Source organism: Syngnathus typhle, linkage group LG6 (assembly GCF_033458585.1).
Source record: "Syngnathus typhle isolate RoL2023-S1 ecotype Sweden linkage group LG6, RoL_Styp_1.0, whole genome shotgun sequence".
Taxonomy (NCBI): Eukaryota; Metazoa; Chordata; class Actinopteri; order Syngnathiformes; family Syngnathidae; genus Syngnathus; species Syngnathus typhle.
In genome coordinates this window covers 12,516,296-12,534,911 of record NC_083743.1, presented here as the reverse complement: position 1 = coordinate 12,534,911, position 18,616 = coordinate 12,516,296, and positions in this window count along the sequence as shown.

Here is an 18,616-nt window from a genome sequence, read left to right as displayed (position 1 = left end):
GAGTTTTGCTCAGTATTGTATCAGTTTGGCATCGGGGAATGACCCAAGAATGAGAAGAAACTACTTAATTTCTGGTTTCTCATGAGTAAAATGTGGCAAACAAATGTCATTTGTAACTATTTTCCTCAAAAATGATCAAATGTTTTAAATTTTAACACATTTTGATCATGTTCAACAGTTGAACCGAACAAAGATTATACAGTGCTGCAATTAAAAGTTGTGATATAGTGCCAACACAAAGGCTAAAATGTGCGACTAGTGAATTAACTCTTTATGAGGCAAGTTTTGTTAATATACACCACCTGACAAAAAGTAGTCAGAAGTATAGCAAGAAATGATTACCACAAACATTGTTACAAGGTAAAACTTTAGGTCACGAATTGTTGTTGGCTAATTTTACAAATATGAATGTAGCAGCGTCATAGTCCAGGCAATAATGAGATGAGTGCATGCTTCTCATTAAGTATTTATTAATATTCCAGAATGATGCATTCGAGGCCAACTATCTGACAACGGCGTGTGTGCCGGAGGAACGTTCAAGGCCTACGAAGACCTGGGCCAGTGAAATCAGGAAACAAGGGTGCAAGGAAAGGAGAAGAGATGAAAAAGACCAATAAGTAATCATGTCCATAGGTTGTACAAGCATGTGAGTCAAGGTTGGATGAAAGGATACACAAAATATGATAAGACATAGTCAGCCAGTTCAGACAGATAATGAAGACGTGAAGAAATGAACGGCAAAATGGAGAGACGCACCAAAAGGGATGTTTATCCTCCCCGTGATCTTGTAGCCGTCTGTCTTGTATTTAGCCCAAGGTTCTGATTAAGTCATTTGTGTTTAAAGAGGAGGAAGTCGCTCATTCCTCGCCTTTCATCTAATTTAATTACGTGCTGACATTCTCCTTTTTTTCCTCTGAAGGATAAAAGTAGCTTAAGCTTTTATATGGAGCTTTAATAAAACTTTACCCGCCAATTGCCTAGCTGTGTGCTCAGCCTGAACACAGTGCTGTAAAAGAAAGAAAATACAGCAGTGGAAGAGTGAAACTATCCCGCAGTCATACAATTTACACTCAGGCCAAAGAATTTAGGAAAGCGATGCTTTCAAAATTGCACTAAGGTTATCTTGTTATTATTTGTGAGGCACATCTCAATGCAATAATTATTGTGTTTCATAATTCAGTGGTTTAATTGGGGCAAATGGTCGGACTGCCCAAACACAGGCATGTAAAGTGGATACAGACTTTTCATACGCACATTCACCATTCAAAATGTCACGTTGTGGGAATTGAGCCTACGGCGCCAGCAGAGAAGTCAAGTCAGTGAACCTTACACCACCAGCGAAAGCCTGTATTGTAAATCAAAGGTTTTATGCAAGAAGTTTGACCCGTGAATTTATGTCCCTATTATTGATATTATTATTATTATTTATTATTTTAACAGGTCGTCAAGTAGTTGTAATAGTAATAGTGGGACTTGATTAAAAGAATCCATTAGTGCACAGAGGCACCCTAAAAGTGAATGAACGTTATTTATTTAGAATTCCGATAGTGAGGGACACGTTTTGTGTCAAAGGGTCAACCACGGAAGAATCGACAGTGTTTTTTGCACGAATATTGCGATTTAGTCCAAGAAAGAGAAGAAAGTCAACTTCATTAGACACAAATGCATGAATCTTTAAAAGAAATTCAGGATCTTTGTCAGATGGATTGTTAGGTAAAATAAAATGCTCAGAAAGCCTTCAGTAATTGTTATAGCGTTATTTCCTAATCTTCACTGCGCCCCACACGTGAAGGATATGATTTACTAAGTCGATCGAGGGGAACGTTGCGTCCTCAATACTTCTTGGCATGAATGAAGTCCGCCGCTTTAAGGGGTTTGGGCGTGCGCCAACTGACCAACTGTTCCGCCCTAATCTACGCAGACAACAACCAGAGAATCAGCGCGACACCTCCCACTCGAGCTTCGCGCATTCCATTGCACAGTCCACAACGAAGGTCGCACAAAGGTCAATGTTATAGTCCTTGTTCCTCGTTAGGCAGCAGAACCACAAGCTGCCTCACATCCCTATGAAGCACAGTACCACTGCATCTTGCCTTCTGGTATTCCCGTGGATTTCCAGGCTGCGATGCAGGAAGATGCTGGCCAACGAGTATGGCCACATCTCTAATGACAATTTTGCAATCCGGTTTGATCGCAACAACTCTTCCCAGTCAAAACTGATCGCGCAGGGCATTCTGGTCGCAGAGCTAGATGACATCCCTGATGACGAGGTTCCTCTCCTGCGTGTGCCACTTGCTTCTGATGAAGAAGTTTGGACCAGCAAGTTGACACCAGGATCTCCAGAAGTAAAGTAATCTCCAGAAATCCAGTAATGTCCTCTTAATTTGATGAGGAAAGTTTGTCTTTGGATTAATCTGTTGCTAATCGCTCTCAATTACAGCATCACCTCAGCTCAAGCTATTATTGGCCACGACTGTTTAATCTTGAAGCTTTATAAGATGCATTCCATTTCCAGCTATGAGACTATGTAAAAAAAGAGTAGAACTTTATACTACAAAATCATAAAATTAAATAACAGTAATATGTCCTGTGAGCAACATGCCTCCAGCTAAGGGATGCCCCTGAAGCAGGAGAACTAGAGGGAAAATGAATAGGTTTGGGGGAAGTAAAACAAAAATGTTGGCTGTGGTTTCAAAAATACAACAGCTTGCATAGTGTTTTGGGAACAGTAGGGGTAATGTAAACCAAAATAAATCTACAGAGAAAATTATTATGCAACAACAACAAGAAAAGATACAACAAATTACAGGCAAGATAATTAGGACAAGCAGTTGAAAACACAAACATGAGCTAGAAAATACTTTTCACAAACATTCACAGAATGATTGTTAGCTTCATTATTACATTTCCCAAAAACAATCATCAAAGGGGCATTTAAAGACATGAATTCAACTATTTCAGTGCATTGGCATAAGAAGAAACCTCAGCAATGACAATCCATTGTAATAAATACTCGGGTTGCTACGGAAGTGGAACAAGACCAGATCGATGGATCTTTCATTGGGCCTCATATGTTCATACACTTTAAGTCGGGAACTGGATTTTTGTCAGAGTATCTCGTGTTGACGGGTGATTGGGTCCTGGTAAAGTCAGATGGCAGTAACTGTGGTTCAGAAGTCCAACAACTCTTCGGATTTGACCTACAATTACGCTTCGAAGATAGAATATGGAGTAGAATATGGTACTCGTGGATTGACTGCTCAAAATGTGTAAAAAAAAAAAAATTGCAGGAGGAAAAAGTACTGTACAACTTCACAATGTTATGGAGGATGATAAGGCAACTTCAGATGTAAAAACAGAACATGTATTTTTTTAACTTCTACAATTACGATAATTATGTCAAAATGCATCACTGTGTCATCTTACACAGCATTACTTGGACAACGTGAAATGATAAATGAATGTACTTCACAAACTGGGCCATATGTACAAAGTATTGTACTTTTGTCTTCTTTCAGGAAGATTTGCCTGAAAAAATATTTCTTGTTTCTCTTGATCAAAAGTAATGTTCTTGTTGATTGAATGTCATTTAAAAGTTAAGTTTAAGTTATTTTGCTCTGCTTCCTCCTACTCCTTTTCGAGCATTCTTTGTTGTTGTTGTTTTTTAGTTAGTTAGTTAGTTAGTTGGTTGGTTGGTTGGTTGGTTGGTTGGTTGGTTGGTTGGTTGGTTGGTTGGTTGGTTGGTTGGTTGGTTGGTTGGTTGGTTGGTTGGTTGGTTGGTTGGTTGGTTGTTTTTGTGTTTTTTGTTTTTTGTTTGTTTGTTTCAGTGACTTAGATATGGCACTTTAAAGTGTTATTTGATTTTTCTTTCCTATTTTCATGTTTTAAATATGTTCAAAATAAAGATAAATCATGCAATCAATATCAAAAAACGTTTTGGCGTACATACTGTCCGAGGAAGGCACCCCGTGGAATACAATTTAGTCCCCTTTAGCAATGCATTTTGGGGTTACCGTAATTTTCGGACTATAAATCGCGTTTGTTTTCATAGTTTGGGTGGGGGGGCGACTTATACTCAGGAGCGACTTATATACATATATATGTTTTTTTTCACTTTTTGGGGCATTTTATGGCTGGTGCGACTTATACTTCGGTGCGACTTATAGTCCGAAAATTACGGTATGTACTATACAACTCCAAATTAATGGTGATGTATGGAGGCACTTCAGCTCAATTGGGCTTCGTTCCTTGCATTCCTGCAGGACAGATAATACAGTAGATGAAACATTTAGCTGCATCCACATGCATTTAAATTTTCAAAATGCTTTTTTCATATGTTCATTACTGAACCCAATATGCAGACACACACTTTGCAGGTGAAAGGCATCACAAAACTAAACGGGCATCGACAAGGGATGCCAAATGAGGAGCTCTAACAGGTGTTTCTCATTAAAGTGGACGGAGCGAATCTTGTGAGAAGAGAGCGAAAAGTAAAAGGGAGGAAAGGGATGAGCTCAAATATTCCCATGTTATTCATTAGTGTCTTACAGGCTGCTGGACATTATGACTCACCGTTCGTAACATTTTGCATTCACTTTATGCTTTTACATTCTATATCTGCTAAATGTCTTGCATTTTTTCCACAATCCAAAAATGTATTAGTCATTTCTAATTTAGGTTCTGATCTGAGGTTGATGAATTAAATTGGTTGGGAACATTGTTGCTTGTCATAGAGTATACCATATTATTCCATCCTCTCGATGGGTGCTATTCTTCACAGTGCATCAAAAAGCATCAGTATGTGCTTGTTTCAAGCTAATGCATACACTAACAATACACAGAGGGTCTATATTAGAGTGGTGCTCACTCTAACTTATTTTTGCAAGAACCACACGGGAGACAGTGTGCCCTTATTAAGCACTTGCAAGTAGAGAGTCATTCGTCGCTGTGCGTATAGCAATGATCGAATGAGGTCTGACTTTGGATTCTTGCAAGAAACTATTTATTGAGAGGAAGCAGGGTGGGGGGTGACATTGGGCATGTTTGGTGGTCACCTAAGCAATCGGTTAATCAGTGCGGAGGGTCCCAGCTCATTGTTTTACAAGGTCGTGGAAACAGAAACTAGTGGAGCATTTTAGAGGACTAACTAAGCACGAATGTTTCCACACCATTTGGAATGTTTCAACAACTGAATGGTTAAACTTTTCAGAGTCAAGGAAAGGTAAAAGGTTTAAAAAAAGTTAATAATTCTAGTCTACATTCCAACATAATCATACGATCAAAAATAATCTGTAAACCCTAACAGTCTATTTTTCACAAGTGGCCTGTGTGCTCTCTGCAAAGCCTGCTGCCCATGCGACCCGAACGTGAAACGTGAAAAGAGGAAGGTTCATTCGGTTTAAAAGCCAACTTGCAGATGCATTTTGTTGTCCTTTTTGCCCACCATTGTTTCCTCAAAACATTTCTATTTTATTCATGGTTCACTTTCTTTTGATGTCCTTCAGTATCCCTCTTCTCCCACAGCAGGAGTGGGTCATACCTGGAACATATTGCAATTGATCAAACTGCAAGCAGCAGGACTAGACTGATGTTGTCAAAGAGAAGCTGTGAGTGCACACACGCACAATTTTAAGTCGCACCTGGCTGATGTTCTTTCACCCAAGGTTACACAATTTTACGCTGAAAGTTTACCGTTTCAAATTAACCAGCTGGAGCAATCCATCACCATGGGAACTGTGCTGATTAACCCTTAACACCTTAACCCGTGCCCTCCCCAAAAGTCCTCTCACTCATCACATCAACCTCACCTCAATAGCCAGCCACCCAACCCTCCCCCATCCAAAGGTAGCGCTTTGTTTCACATGGATGCCTTTGCTCCATTAGCATTAAACTGGACTTTGCTAAAGCCCAAATGTGAAAAGGCGAAACAGGAGGGGGGCGGGGCTTTCATTAAACACCTCAAGCACCCGACAGAATCGATTACAGTGATGTATTGATTTGTCAGTCTGTGCAGGGTTGCTTACCCAGGGCACCAGGACGTGCCATGAAACTGGGGTGGACATGGAAGAGATTAAATGAGAAATGAGTGGGGAACACGAGGGAGACTCTAAGGAGAGTGAGCATTTAAAAAAAAAAAAATCACAGGACTAAGGAGGAAGAAAGAAATTTAATTCGGTAGTTGCTATCAGCTGAGGAACTGGATAGCCATGTATAGAAATGTGTACAAGGCAGAGAGGGAAAAACCACTGGAACTGGATCACATTCTCGCCTGCTGCTGTAGCTGTACTTAAAATGCCATTTACACCCTCTTGTTACCTTTTTGAGAATTTTCTCCCCTCCATCGCATCCGACTTTTTGTGTCGGTCATACTGACATATTACTATAACGTCCTTTTCTGTCTGCTCTGTCTACCTATCTTGAGTGTTGTGCTGTATTCAAGAATGTGGCAGGCAGACAACATCTCATTATCGTCTTTTACTATTTGCAACTTCCTTGGTGACATTCATTCAAAGTTGAGGCAAACAAATTCTCTGCCTCTGGTGATGAGGCATTGGTCCTAGAACAGACTGCTGAATATGAATACAATGAAATGTGCATACAACGTGGCATCTAAACTTGGATTTCTCTCATTTCAGTGATGTTGAAAGCATGCACATTATGTACCTTATGGTGTTTGCCTGACTCCCTCAAACTGTGCTTAGAGGTTCTAAAAATCAAACTGGGCAGAGCATGGACATAAATATTCTTGCTGACTCATGCACAAACACAGACAGAATACCAGCACACGAAAGATAGGACTAATACTATGTCAAACTTGCATCCAATTATTATTTTCAACCTCTGAAATCACATTATTATTAGCATATGTTTTGTTATTGTATTAATATGTAATTATAGAGCTGCCACTTTACTCGAATGATTTTCCATAGAGGGTGTGCGATCCATTTCCAACCAGCCCAGTCCATCTGCCTTTCACTCTTCTGTTTCTAGCCGTAACAGGGATGAGAATAAGTGGTATAGAAAATGGCAAGATGGATGGATGGAATGATGGATAGCTAGATGGAATATATATCTACAAAGCAAGGCAGCTCAGCTCAGTGCAGCTCCCAAGCACGGGACGTGTTAGGTCATGAAGGCCAGTTGCCATGAAAACTTTATCCAAAATGGCAATGCCAAATAGGATAAAGCTGGGAAAAAGAAGTCTATATCAGTAGGTGTGAGGCAGATTATACTCCAAAATGGACCAAGCCTAGGCAAAAAGGAAGCCGTGTGATTGCTCCCGCAACCAAACATTCCGAAAATATGCAAAAGACTGTATTAGGCTATTTGACATGAGTAGATAATGTTTACTAATAGAAAATTCCTTATTTCATCCCACATCGGGACATTTTCTTGCTCTCTTGATTTTTTTCTATGCATGGCTCCGTTTGAACGGATTCAATAGCATGAGAAAGTGTGTCCAAACTTTTGATTGATAGTACATATTGAATGAAATTACATACAAATGCTGTGAATGAGTGGACAGGAGTGCATGCTGACATCCCAAGCATTATTTCAGAATGGATGTCTCGTATTTTTGCCCTTTTCTTTGCAAGTCATAAACTCAGTAGGCACTGGAAAAGATCTTCCTTTGCTATCTCTCCCTTATTGTCTGTCTGAAGATGGCTTTTCACAGTCAGATTTGTGGTGATTTCAGCTGATTTACAAGACTTCCAGTGGCCGTAAGTGATTAAAACTGGCAATGATACTCGCATTTCATTCAGGGAGGAATTTCATCATATCTTCAGAATCAATTTACTTTTGGCTGTGAAAGTAAATGTGAACGTAAATGCAGGCATAATTTATCCACCTGGCAACTGCTTTGTTGCTTTGTGATTTTCAAACGCACATGGGTGAGAGATTAGGTGGTACAAGATGAACTCAGCTGAGGACACGGGGATAGCCAAGATCCGACAAGCAATGACTTGTAGGACTAATGCTAAACAGCAGCGAAAAAGTCACACAAGTATGCTCAAACACGCACACACAGAAATAGTGAGATCAAAAAAGAGAAGAGCAAGAGAAGAGTGCATGAATAATTCGCTACTGAGATGACAAACTGGTTTCAGTTCCTAGTCTTTATCTTTCTGCACTCTTGCAAGTACCTACACAGAGGGGGCAGCAGCTGCTATTGGCATGAGCACTTTTTTTCTATCCTCTAAACTAATTTATCATCTGCAAAGGTAACCTCGGTTCTAGTACGTGTGTGTGTGTTTTGTGTGTGACACTTAGAATATTTGTGTGGATGAGCAATGTGTCCTGATCCAGTACTACCCGAACCTTATTACGAACAAACCGATGACAGAACTGTCCTCTTGCTGCGACATTGGCATCAAAGCCAAAATTCACCACACTTGGAATTCAGTACACACACAGCATTAAACCTTAAGCTACGGTCACATTGCAGGATATAATGCCTAAATCTGATTTTTATTTAAATTGGTCCCATTATAAAAATCAGTTTTAATGTGAATGGAATGCACCCGTGAATGAGCACAAAACACAGTACCATAAAGAAGTAAATATAGCTTCCGGTGTACGTCTCAGTTCTTTGTGGCATTTTCATGGATTTTGTGTGTGTTTTGTCAGACAATTGGGATGTTTAACGCCTCAGATGAGTGCTTCCTGAGCATCCAGGCTGCAGTGGTTAAGTAATCACACGAAAGAGGATAGAAGATTTGGAAAAAAAACGAGTTGTAATGTTCACATTGATATGAACAAAATGTACATATGTCACAGGAGTATAGCTTTTATCTTTCTGTCATCAGTTCATCAAATTTCTTCATATTTGAATGCAAGAGAAGGATAAAAGCATGGATACTAGCAGTCTCAATACTCAGAGTGTGCACGATTCTCACTAAAAGTGTATGGATGCACAAAAGCCAAAAATGACGTTCGACAAAACAGACCTGTCAAACCATGCTTATGCATAGGTGCATTAAATCTTACCTTCAGAAGTCACAGTCTTCCTAGACAATAGCCTGCTTGGGTCCTCGCTTCTACTGTATATGCTCAAGTTTAACCATATATGGTCAACGCAAAGCACCGCATGAATATAAAAGAGTAAATCATGGCGATGAGTAAAATGAAAAGTAAGAAAGGCAATTTCTCAGAAAGACCAGAATGGACATACCTATTAGCAAGTTCGAGGCCAAGAAGAGAATATTGTTTCGTGGTCTCAGTGGTGATGCGAAAACGAATCTTCAAATTTTGCTTCATGAACCAGTTGAATTTTTGACTCCTCTTGACAGCACTGTTAGAGAAAGGGGTTTATGAAATCTCAAGCCAGTGGGCTATCATGTTATCATCTATGCTGAACAGAGAGTGCCATCTAGTGTGTGTGTGTATGTGTGTGCGTGCGCACGCGCGTGTGTGTGTGTGCGTCCATGCGTGTGGGTGGGTGGGGGAGTGGCTGTGTTTGAAAGATGTCAGGAGCTATTTAGGAATCCCTCAGTGTGGTGTGTGTTAATCTGGTATTACACGTCTCAGTGTGATATTCACAGTACTCTGCTCATTTTAAGGCCTCCAGCGCGGATTATGCCTGCTGCATGCATGCACGCAAAACATCAACAACTGCCACACAGACACACACACACGCACACGCAGACACACATACACGTACCTTAAGAAGCACATTAAGGCCTCCTCGCCAACAGCAAGCTGTCAAAGCAAACGTCCTTCAAGTGGCTAATGATCCATTACACAATCAACAGCGCAGACCAAGAGCGAGATTGATGATGCACAACAAAGCAGGGTTACCCCCTTCCGCTCACAAACTTGACTTCTGTAATGGTAAAGAAGTGTGGAGATGGGTGAGGGTGACGATGTAATGGATTACATGCTCATTGTGGTTAGAAAAACAGGAACAAGCTGAAAACAAAAGTGCAACAAAATGTCAGAGCAAAGCAAATTCTTTTGTTGTGGATATTTTGTCAACAAAGTGACAGTTATATCCCCATGAGGGAGACACATACTCTGCCTATTTACTGAATACTAACAACAACAATAAAAAGCAATCACATGACGGCATGTGGCTCTTGGCCACAGCTAGGAAAAATATGTTATTTAAATGGAGACTGAGGAGCGCAAGTTAAAAACAAAAGTGGAGATTGTGGAATCATTTTAAAGACATAGAAATACAAATATTTGTTTGTCGCTTTTCTATTGGAAAACTATGCTAGGCGTACGTGTAAAAACAAAAAACACTTTTACAGATAGTATGTTTTTTCATGACTAAAATGGTGGCACACCAAGTAACAATGATGTACCTCTATTGTAACATTCTGGCCAAGCGCACATGAACATTTGCATTCCTGGAGAGATGATTTTGTTGTATTGACTCCTCGAGATAGCACTCTTTATTCAACATTGGGCTAAAAGCACACTGACTTGCCATTTCTTAAACCCATTTTCTTCAAATCAATAGTGCCATCTGGGGGAGTCAAAAAAATATAACTGGTTTGTGAAGCAAACTTGAACCTTGACCTCTGTGATGAAGCATCACCACTTCCATATGCATATGGCCTGCTGTCCATAGAAAATAGTTTGTGCAGATGAAAATAAAACTTCTGAAAAACAATGACTCCAACAAACTCTATTGTTAGTGTCTGCTTGGAGATAAGGATGACTTGTTTTTACTTTTCTACAGAAACACACTTTTGAGCCATTTAACAATGAACATTCAACTGCAGAACATCTGCTATACTGTTATCACCTTATTTACGCTAATTTCACTTTGCCCAATGAGTCCACCCATGACAGTTTTAAACAATTAACAAATTCCAGTAAAAAATTATAACATACTATGCAGTTGTCATCTCCAATTACATGGGTTCTGATTGGCCTGTGGACATTTGCCTAAAAGTGTACTGTGATGCAGATTGCAAGCATACTCTTATCGATGGCAGCACAACGACACTCATGCACTTAAAGTAGCAGTAGATCATTCTCTGTGAGTCAGTGTGTGAAAAAAAGGGTCGGAATGGGAAGGGGGTTCGAAGAAAGAAAGCATGAATTAGACTTATTAGAGAAATGATCCCAATGACAGCAGTGTATCGTGTCAAACCTCTGATTGTATTGTATCAGATTGAACATCCATTGTAAATGAACAAATGGCCGCCTCTAATAAATGGTGTGTGCCGGTGTGTAGTTGTGATGATTGAGATCAGTGTTCATTCTTCCTGCTTTTTATTCCCTCCAGAACCTGTTTCTGCCTGTCAACTGGCAAAAAAAAAAATCCACTTAGTGTTTCAGCACCATCTTCACAGTCAAACTAAGCGATGCTGGGGATGGGGAAATGCACTGGCACATACAGATAGATTCAATCAGTTGCAAAGCAGACACGGCGAGCTAGATATTGGCCACTAATTTAGCTCAGTGACACATTTAGAGTGTAAAACCAGATACAAATCGTACCTTTCCAAAAGGCCTCCAGTTTTTATCGCCTAAGCCAGTGAGAAGTTAAAGTCACTTGCATACTTCATGTTTACATTTGTCAGGCTAAGTGTTATTGGTCCCACCTGCTTCTTAAATAGGTTTCAGTGATCTGACAGCCCGCCAGGACTGGAATAGTGGTTGCAAAAAGTGCTCTCTGGTACCCGCTGTTGGCAGAATTCATAGTAGCTTATTAATTGAGTTAAGATGGACTCCATTTGGAAGGACCTAGGCACTTCTCTGTGTGATTTGGAACATGAACATAAATTTCAAAAGTGGAAATAACAGGTTTAAAGGACATCGGCAGAGAACTATGTCTTATTTATATAGTTTTTGAAATTGAGTAGAGAAAAAAGAAGATCATCCTGAGGAATGAAAATATTTGAAATAGTCCCACACAATAATTTTAATATGCTGAATACTTGTGAGCCAACTTTTATACTTTGCGTTGTATTGTGTGATTTGGACATGACCTAAATGTTATACAGAAATTATATGTTTTCTTCTATCACTGACAGTTCCAAAAGTGGTAAAAGAATTGACTAGTCTGTGAATTTCTAATCAATTAATTGCAATGATCACGACAGAGTATGTGCACCATATCAAGGACATCACCCATGTGTTGCACACCATACTGGTTTCTTCCAAGTGGTTCCATTTTAATTACTAATTGTTTGAATAATTTGTTAAAATCAATCACCAGTTAAAATAGGTGACAGCAAATGGAAAATTTAAAGTGATGTTTTGTGCCTGTGTGGACGTACGGCTGACATAAAGTGCACACTAACAGCCTCATTTTCTGACTGACTGCCTGGTGGAACATAAAACCTCTTGGATCACAGCCTTGTCGTGAAAAAAAAATGAGCAAGAGGGCAGATGGAGGGATAGAAGGACTTAAATGAGTGTGAAGTGTTGTCAAGGTGATCCCATGTTCAACCTTCTGCTCCCTCACAAACCCCACTCCCACCCATCTTGAGCCCTCCACCTCTCATTAAAGTTGGAGCTTTAACAATTGTGGCATAGACTGCTATATTTGATGAGGTGCTGACTTCCCGCTGCGACACGGATAGTTGTGGGTTAACTCACTGCCGATCTCACAAGCTTGACACGGACACACTTATAGTAAAAGCTTAATGGCAGAATGTTGATGGGATTATTTACACCCAAGGACATTTGCTATGGAAGCAAAGTAAGAAACTAAAAAATAGTCAAATAAAAATATTGAATTGCAACAGTATGCGCATTTAAAAAAAAATGCTGGTAATATCACACAGCCTCGAGCAGGCGAATAAACCATAATGAGTATCATGTGGCTCAATAAAGGTTTATGCGTGGCCTGATTCAATCGGAATATTATGAGATAATTGTAATACACAAATAACAGTAGTAGTATCCAACTAAAAACAAATACATGAACACATATGCACAATTGAGACCCTGTAGGAATAATAAAATATATACCGTAATTTTCGGACTATAAGTCGTTTTTTTTTTTCATAGTTTGGGTGGGGGGGGCGACTTATACTCAGGAGCGACTTATATACATATATATGTTTTTTTTCACTTTTTTGGGCATTTTATGGCTTGTGCGACTTATACTCCTGTGCGACTTATAGTCCGAAAATTACGGTAAATAAAATTCTCCCCTTGTGAATTGAAAAGCATTATTCATGCAGGCCCATATCCGCTAATAAAACAAAATACTGGGCAGGAAGCCCGTTTCCACCAGTAATTCCCCCGGTTTTGTTTAGTTTTTTTCTTTATTGTGGGGAAGCCTGCTTCAGTGCTTGTAAATTTTTAAAGCCTGTCTCCTCCAGTAAAAAAATATACAGTGGAACCCCACTCTTCAGTCCTGACCTGCCACTAGCGAGAATTTGTGTATGACTAACGTACTATAGAACCCATTTAAATGGGTTTGAAAAAATGCATTTTTTTCTTTTTTTGATTCATCTCATACCTCTATCTTATGCACTGAGTGGCAAGCTAACAGCCGTTCAGAGCAATCAGTTGTAACCGACTGCCCACATAACGTTTGCATACTCTCAATCGAAAGCTCATTTATTCAAATCATATCTAAGAATCACATCGCTCCACTGAATACCACAAGATAAAAACCTTCCAATACAGAGTTGAAGAAAAGCAAAAATATACTCAGAATAAAAGAGACAAAATAAAAGACATTGCAGAACAACACCCCCCCCCCCCCCCAGGTTCCAGTAGCATTGTCCCTCTTCTCTCATTTTCTAGCACACAAGCAGCACTCCTCTGGGTTTAAAACTCATTTTCATCTCTCTTGTAAGCTCTGCGTTCTTACATATTTGTTCTAAATCCTATTAGGAGGCCTTTGTGATATGAGAAATGCTTGCAAATTGGAAACCATCTTCAGGCGAATGTTGGACACGGGAGGCAATCTTCAAAATCTAATCTCTCGAAGCACAAAAACACCAACAGCACATTTTGGATGTAGTTAATAACACGACATAAGTCGGAAAAAAATGACGAAAAATTTTACATCATAGTGCTAGCAGATGCGTCAATTGTGCGTTTTGCTTTTTTTTTCTTCTTATATACTGAACTGTCTGGTCAAAGTTGGTCTGGTCATCGAATATTTTGCCTTCTGTTGTGTATTTCATGTTTTCATACTCTCCAAAAAGAACAAAATGTACTCCTCAAACGAAATTTATAAGGTTGAATTTTCCATTTATTTATACCCCTTTTTTAAAACCAACCATGATTCTCAGTTATTTATGTATGTATGTATGTATGTATGTATGTATGTATGTATGTATGTATGTATGTATGTATGTATGTATGTATGTATGTATGTATGTATGTATGTATGTATGTATGTATGTATGTATGTATGTATGTATGTATGTATGTATGTATGTATGTATGTATGTATGTATGTATGTATGTATGTATGTATGTATGTATGTATGTATGTATGTATGTATGTATGTACGTACGTACGTACGTACGTACGTACGTACTTATTTATTTATTTATTTATTTATTTATTTATTTATTTATTTATTTATTTATTTATTTATTTATTTATTTATTTATTTATTTATTTATTTATTTATTTATTTATTTATTTATTCTAATTTAGGTTGTGTTTTGTTTGATATTATTTGCATGTAAAGCACTTTGTTAGAACTGTGGTTGTTAGTGCTCTATAATTAGTTGAGAGGATCTGAGCGCTGAGGAAGCATTATAGGTCATTTGGAATAAATGAAAGCAATTTTTCTATAAGTACTTTGTTTTTCTTCCCTTACTGCACTTGCACCTTTTACACCTTTGCCTTGAGAAACTCAGCTTTTGATGAATAATGCAAATAATTAGTGTTGAGCAACGAATTCGGGTGGGCTGCAGTGTTAGTCAAATGCGGGCAAATCCAACCTATGATGACATTCAAAACTTTCTTTTTCATATACAGTAGAAATATGTGTATGAGCGGCAAGGATATCAAACAATTAACATATCTGCTGATACGTCTTCCATCTTGACAGCAATCACAGCATCTTTGGTATTTATCAGATGTGAAGGTGACGGAACACTTATCAAAACTATATTGTGCTCATATTTTATAGATGAGCTTGTTACACATTTATTGAATGGGAAGTCACTATTGAGGTGAGCTCGACAGTAACAGTTTTAAGGCTCCTGGAGGTGGATTTTTGCAGCAAGATAGCAGTGATAAAGACGATTGGAGTAAATTATCGACTAGGAGAGACTGTTAGGGGGATTGGTTTGGGGATTGTAGATTGTTAGGTGGTGATTGGGAAATTGAAAGCTTCTGTGACGAGATTGGTTCTGGGAGTAACTGGGATGATTGCAACTGTTCTAATAGGAGAGGTGGGTTCGATTGGCGATGTTTGGGCAGTGAGGCTTAACTTGATAGTAAAACTGTGACAGTCGACCTTATAGAGGAGGATGGTGGAAAGGCTACGAAATAAACATTTGGGATTGGTGATCTGACAGTATAAGTAGAAGAGACAATGAAAGAGGAGTTCGGGAAATGTTTGGGATCTCAGTTTGATGATGTGGAAATGATGGCAAGTGCAAAATGTGTGGGGAACCACAGTGGGGTTTTGATTTGTGGATTGCGGGAGAGGAAGAGGACCGTTGCGGCTTTGAAGCTGATTTTGAAATGTTTGGACTTACAGCAATGGAGTGTTATGGCTCACTCTGATTGCCCACCGCTGTGTGTCAAGTTAAGAAAATTTGCTAGTTACTGGTATGATCATTTGATTATTGTATGAACATAAGAAGAGCGTCCACAACGCTCCATAGAATCTTTAAACGAGTAATGAAAATTGTTGAAAATCTGTTTGACTTCGGCAATTTCATTCTAATTTTAGAAGCAAATAATTATTATCCTCAGGGGTACACCGAAGCATTTTGGTGTGGTTCTTGAAGCCACACCACTGATAAACCGGCACTGATGCGGGAGAATTTGGGGCTGGAATGCAGCAGCCATAGGGGAGTTCTCCCAAACTCCCGATAGCCACCACAACCCCAACATAAACTGTGTGCCAAAAGTAAAAATAAAACAATTTTAGCTATATTTTTAGTCACTGCATGTTTCCCCATCAGTCCCACACCCCTCATTGCTGACATTGACTAAAGACTGCTGCTAACAATCCCTCCATCACATCGCCGTGTGGGACCACCTGACAGCTCAGGAAGATGACAATGAGAAATAAGCGTTCCCCACAGGATGTCATGGCAACACATTGAATGTATTCATGGCCACACACTCTTTCAAAACAAGACAGGAGATGAGACACTGGTAGAAGTCATAGGAGTCTTCTAATTATCAACTAAACAGATATCAATTATTAGCCTGATAGTAGTGCCTGATAAATAGTGCCTGATAAAAAAAGCTATACAGACTGTACTTAAATATTTTGTTTCTATATGAATCGTTTGAAAATTTTAATTTTCTGTGTTGGGTAGTGCTCATTTGACATTCAGAATGTGTTTCAGTACATGTCTGTTTGTTTACAGCAAAAAACCCCTGGGGAGTATTTATAATAACTTCTGCTCATTGACTGCAGCTTATTCCAAATGTAATAAACACTAATAGGGAAACATTTCATGCCTCCAAGGTAAGTGGAGTTCTTCATCTAGTGTGCGCTTATTGACTGTAGTTGTAACTGTTTTCCCAAACCTCTCACACAGACAAAATATTTGAATTCAAAACATCCCACTGACATTAACAGTGCTGCAGTTTTAAATAATGCACAGATAATTTCATATTTTAAGGTTTTTTTTCTCAACTGTCAATGGATACTATAGTTTTGTAAGGGCGAGCTCAAGCAAGAGAAGTGCAACATTCTTAAAGAAATGCTTCACTTGTTTAGGAAAAAAAAAATGGCCATGACCACAACCCAGTAAAATAACTTTGGTATTGACTCTCGTTCAATTATGATCACTGACCCAAAAAATGCTTTATTGGAGGTGGTGAGTTGTGGACCCATGACAAGAAAACCCAGTAGACAAAAGTTGATTCAAAGTGTATATAGTATTAGCTCCACTACATTGATAGAGCCTTTACTTAACTATGTGGACAACAAGTCCGATTGCCTTGTCATGTGTTTGTAGTTGGACAGCATAAACATGAGATTTCCAAGAACTGAACCTCTCATTCATCATCTCATCCTCTCAGACAGTAATTCACAGGCCAATTATGATCACTGACCCAAAAAATGCTTTATTGGAGGTGGTGAGTTGTGGACCCATGACAAGAAAACCCAGTAGACAAAAGTTGATTCAAAGTGTATATAGTATTAGCTCCACTACATTGATAGAGCCTTTACTTAACTATGTGGACAACAAGTCCGATTGCCTTGTCATGTGTTTGTAGTTGGACAGCATAAACATGAGGTTTCCAAGAACTGAACCTCTCATTCATCATCTCATCCTCTCAGACAGTAATTCACAGGCCTAATTTGTGCATGTGAATAAGGAAAGCGGTATTATCATATGACATAGAATGTGCTATTTTCCCTTAGTGGGAGATACTAAAAGTTATTCCTTGCAGTACAATGCAATTTTTAAATTGCAACGGGTATAATTTGGAGAATAAAAAAAACAAAGAAAAAACCCACTGCTTCATTTCTCTCATTAATTCTTGGGGGCGCTTTGTTTTAACACAAGGTATGTTCTAAAAACATTGGGCCAAAAATGGACCGATGCAGTATCTGGGTCAATTCAGGGAAACAACAACAATTTATCATTTTGTATAAAACAACTCACAAAATAAAGGGTTGATTATTAGACTTATACTACCGTTCAAAGGTTTGGGGTCACAAAATTGTTTGGGTGACCAATTATTTATAGATTATGTATATAATCTTCTGTGTAAAAAATCTTTTAATATATATGTATACTTATATTCATAGATTATATATAATCTTATACAAATATAAGATATAATTTATAATATTTAATTCATAATATTTTATTATAATAATATTTAAACTACCGTTCAAAGGTTTGGGGTCACCCAAACAATTTTGTGACCCCAGACTTTTGAACGGTAGTGTACTTGTGATTGAATTCTTGTGAATTAAAATAAATATAATAAATACATATTATTATTATTATTATATAATAAATAAAATATTCCTGTGCTTGACTTTCATGAAGTAAATTCGATTGTAACTCTCAGATATGAGCACTCAAGGTATATGAGGACTGGCTGATTGCTGCAAATTTTAATGGGTCAGATATGTGAGAGTTGACAGCTTCAAGGTTCTTGGGTGTAGAAGGCACTAAGATAACCTTGATTTAAATGTCTCCAAGTCACCGGTGGGGGCTAAACACACAAGACACGCCCCTGAGTGATGAGTGACAGGTCATAAGCTAAGGACAGGAAGAACTGATGCAAAGCCTCTCTTGCCTTCTCGCCCTTGTCCATCTCCTTACCCAGGCTGAGTGCAACCTATCAGACATGAGTCATCTCTGAACATCCCTCTTACCACACAAACAGTCTTTTATGACCCATTAGTGTACTCAAAATGGACAGGTAGGCAACAGTCGAATGACTTGTTTATTTTTTTAATTTTTATTTTTATTTTAGTCTTTTAGCTGATTATTTCACCGCCTCATTCAAATGCATGCATGAACACTC